Source organism: Drosophila navojoa, chromosome 4, assembly GCF_054131105.1.
Source record: "Drosophila navojoa isolate 15081-1374.11 chromosome 4, UAZ_NAV_1.0, whole genome shotgun sequence".
Taxonomy (NCBI): domain Eukaryota; kingdom Metazoa; phylum Arthropoda; class Insecta; order Diptera; family Drosophilidae; genus Drosophila; species Drosophila navojoa.
Window position 1 is genome coordinate 24,504,223 of NC_142892.1, and position 4,576 is coordinate 24,508,798.

Below are 4,576 nucleotides of genomic sequence, written 5' to 3' on the forward strand. Positions count from 1 at the left end.
CGCTGCATTTTATAATAACGCATAAGAAGAGACTTGTCAAGCGCTCACTGAATATGCCAGCTTCAGCCCGACGATCGAGATAAGCATGCTACAGCTACCATTCGCAACATTTTTGTTAAACTTATACCCTTTCATTACGGAGTGAAAGCCATGCGGTCTTAATAGTAAAGCTTTTTCATTTCAGGGTATAAACAGCCATTTCGGCCGAAAAGCAGTGCAACGCTTCTCTGTTTGAATAGAGTAACAAACTAATATATTTATTATATAGCAGTGTGCATCATCCCATATACACACAGACTAAAATTTTTGTTTTATGCTGTTCTGTTAAGGCCTTATCCTATTGAAAAAGTAAGCTGTAAAGATCTCAATATACTTGTTTATTGATTTTACTATTGATACAGATACAGATACAGATACAGATACAGATACAGATACAGATACAGATACAGATACAGATACAGATACAGATACAGATACAGATACAGATACAGATACAGATACAGATACAGATACAGATACAGATACAGATACAGATACAGATACAGATACAGATACAGATACAGATACAGATACAGATACAGATACAGATACAGATACAGATACAGATACAGATACAGATACAGATACAGATACAGATACAGATACAGATACAGATACAGATACAGATACAGATACAGATACAGATACAGATACAGATACAGATACAGATACAGATACAGATACAGATACAGATACAGATACAGATACAGATACAGATACAGATACAGATACAGATACAGATACAGATACAGATACAGATACAGATACAGATACAGATACAGATACAGATACAGATACAGATACAGATACAGATACAGATACAGATACAGATACAGATACAGATACAGATACAGATACAGATACAGATACAGATACAGATACAGATACAGATACAGATACAGATACAGATACAGATACAGATACAGATACAGATACAGATACAGATACAGATACAGATACAGATACAGATACAGATACAGATACAGATACAGATACAGATACAGATACAGATACAGATTACAGATACAGATACAGATACAGATAACAGATACAGATACAGATACAGATACAGATACAGATACAGATACAGATACAGATACAGATACAGATACAGATACAGATACAGATACAGATACAGATACAGATACAGAACAGATACAAGATACAGATACAGATACAGATACAGATACAGATACAGATACAGATACAGATACAGATACAGATACAGATACAGATACAGATACAGATACAGATACAGATACAGATACAGATACAGATACAGAACCCATTGAAAATGGGAATGTAGAGGGAATCATCGCAGACCCCACAAAGTATATATATTCTTGATCAGCACGACGAGCAGTCGATATAGCTCTGTCCGTCTGTCCGTTAGTCCCTTTGTCCGTTTGTCCGTATGAACGCCGAGCTCTCAGAAGATATAAGAGCTAGAGAGCTGAAGTTTTGTGTGCATACTCGTGTGTACTAGAACGAATTTGCTTCATTTTTTTCGATAACTCATCCGAAAACTTTTTTATCGAGAATAATCGAAAAATTTATTTTGTTTTTTGACCTTCATTGGAATATTATTAGAACTGGAGTTTTGAGGTTTACTGAAATTACCGAATTACATATGATTTATTCAAACATTTTGTAGTTTACAGATTTTCGTATCGTATTTCAAGTACTAGAGACTTGTGCTTTAGAATGTACACACATTTTGACCATAAGATTACGCTCTGAAAATTTCATAAATATTGTGTGTCTACAAAAGAATTTATTCAACAAATAAATTCTCATAATATTGCCCACACTGCAGCGCAGCCCAAGCTTAGCCGCTGCTTACTGCGCAGTTAGCAGAGCGCGGGCGCGTGAGGGTGAATGCATCTGTATGTATAAAAGAAGTGCAGAATGATAAGAATATCAGCTTTGAGGTTTCAGGGTATTTCCTAGTCCAGCAGTCTCGACTAAAGCCTTTTTACTTGTTAGCTGTTGTACCTTCTGTCCATGTGAATGGAACATCTGAAGTATTCGTTTGGGCTCAGGGTATGCACATAGTCAGGCCTGCCTACAGGACGACAACTCAGACTAGTTCATTTTTGTAGACGCTTTGAAGTTGCCTTTAACTGCAGCCACTTACGAGTGCCCCAACATTTCCCAAATTATGCTTAAGACCGTTTGACAGCGGCAGTTTTTCTATGTTGGCTGGAATTTGAGTTTGAATTTGAGCTTGAGTTTGGCTAACGCCTCGAAAAAGTTTGCCGCTTGTTTGTTTGGCTGGCGTCGTTTATTATTTTTATGTACTTTTCGGCTTCAGTCCTGTTTCGCGTTCTCGGTTTATACGGTCGGCGAGCGCTTGCCGTGCTTTATTTAACTTTGGGCAGTTTTATGCCAGGAAATAGAGTTAATGGATTTTGTAATAACGTTGTCGATGACAACGATGGCAATAGCAACAGCCACAGCAACAGCAAAGGAAATGGCAATCGCAAAAAAAATTTTGCGTTCCTTTGCAGCACTATTTTTTTTTGTAAATTATACATGTCATTTGCTTCAAAAGTCGCGAATCTTATGCTGGTGACATTTCGATATAAAGTGAACTAAAGTGGACTAATCAAGTTTTCATTTTAGTATTTGTTTGTCAGGCGCTTGTCTATGATTTTATGCAAAGAATTACCTAAAATAGTAAATAAAATGGTAAAATAGTACCAACATAGTTGTTATTATGGGCACATGTATATCTGGGCGTTGAGGAGTGTAGTGACCGAAAATAAATAACAATTCGAGTCATAGGTATAAACACAGAATAGTGGGAACAAATAATAAAATACGATTCGGTATGTCATGAGTCACCCTACGGTCGTTGTTGTTATCTATCTTTGTTTATCATTCGCATAGCGCAAGATATACAGATCATACGATTGCACCGCAAGCACAGATTTTGATCGTACGATTGTACCGCAAGCAGACGAAGAAGAGATGATCGCGCGACTGCGCTTAGCGCCACTTAAACCAGCGTGATTAGCTAAGCTGCCGATCATAATTGAAAAGATCTTTGACGATAGCAGACGCGACGTTCAGATCATATATTAAATTAAAAGCAAAACGTGGGTGAATTATTATACTGCACAAAAAGATTATATCCGTGGATAGTGCGAACAGCAAACCATTTAAATAAGTGTCTAGTGATTTGGCAATAGGTACGTTAAAGTATTAGTGGTTGTAATTCGCTAATTATTTAATAATTTAGGTGACCACCTTGATTTAGCTCAATAGCTAGAGCTATCACCAAAGCCCAAAGACTGCGAAAGAGTAGTTGGTTTTTTTTATGTGGCTCGTGCGGTCAACGGCATGCAGCGACGAAATAAAAGACCTGACTGCGCAGCAGATTAACCTACCACGAAGACAAGATACCCTCACCGACACGGAGTCAACTCTCGACGACGTCAGTTTCATTAACGGCCAAAAGAGAGACTTCACCCACAACAACCAGAAATAAAGAAATCGGGATCTCTAAAACAACCTACCCCATGACGTAGGACAACCTCGTTTAGATCTCGGCCTTGTCCCAATACATTAGTTAAGTAAGGACCCGACGGAAGGTAGAGCATTGCGTCAGCTGATGCGCTAATGCAGGAACACAGCGAAGGTAGCCAGAGCAGATTATGTGCGCTGCTCTAAAAAGGTTTTTATAAAAAAAAAAAAAAAAAAAAAAAAGATAATTAGATCAAGAGACCTTTATATTTTTATGTTTTAACCCCAGCAGCTAAAATCAACATACTATCGTCATCTTGGGCCCAGGGATACAACGGTATGCAGATATATATATAAAAACAATAAAAACGCTATGTAAGTAATTGAAGGATAAGAAAACAAGAAAAATATAAAGTTCTCTAAAATCTAACGTTGATAGACTTCAACAAAAGTAAATAAGAAATATGGAAAAAACATAAACAGAAACTATAATATACTTGCGTAAATGTAGTTGGAAATATTTAAATTATAATGAATTTATACGGTAATAGAATGAAAAATTATACAAGATCCAAAAATGAAGTAAGAAATGAAAGAATTATAAAATTATAATGGGAACGAAAATGTAACGCGAGTTAAAACTAAATGTTGTAGATAATAAGAAATATTGTAAACAAACATAATTAGAATATAAGAAAAGGCATTAACGCATAAGTATAGAGTAGTATTGATTAGAAAACCTTATCATCTCCCCATCATACCTCTCTCTTAGAATGTCATGGTATTCTGACGGTTTGATTAGTTTTTTTTGTTTAATACTGAATTAAAATGATGGAAATGAATATGAATTCATAAGTTTTTTTGGTCTGTCGACTATCCATGCCAGGATCGTGTAAGGTGTAATATAGTCTTAAAGACTTGATTAGGGACGATACAACTAAAATATAGTATTGTCAAGGTAGGGAGGGTAGAGACGAGGGACGAACAACACCTACTGTCTCTCTGTCGGTCAAAGTCATGTTTAAGTTTACCATATTAATATTGCGTGTCGGCGCATTGGTCCAAATAC

The 4,576-nt window shown here is 36.3% G+C and overlaps 1 long non-coding RNA gene across 2 annotated transcripts; it reads left to right on the plus strand.

The window, feature by feature from the left end:
- Positions 1 to 2,724: 2,724 nt before the first annotated feature.
- On the plus strand, positions 2,725 to 4,355 carry LOC149091542 (uncharacterized). Of its 2 annotated transcripts, XR_016196794.1 has the most exons (3): positions 2,775 to 3,233; positions 3,284 to 3,718; positions 3,800 to 4,355. It is a non-coding gene; the product is annotated as an uncharacterized LOC149091542 (long non-coding RNA). The 2 variants fall into 2 exon arrangements; XR_016196793.1 differs by having other exon boundaries at positions 2,725 to 3,718.
- The last annotated feature ends 221 nt before the right edge of the window (positions 4,356 to 4,576 follow it).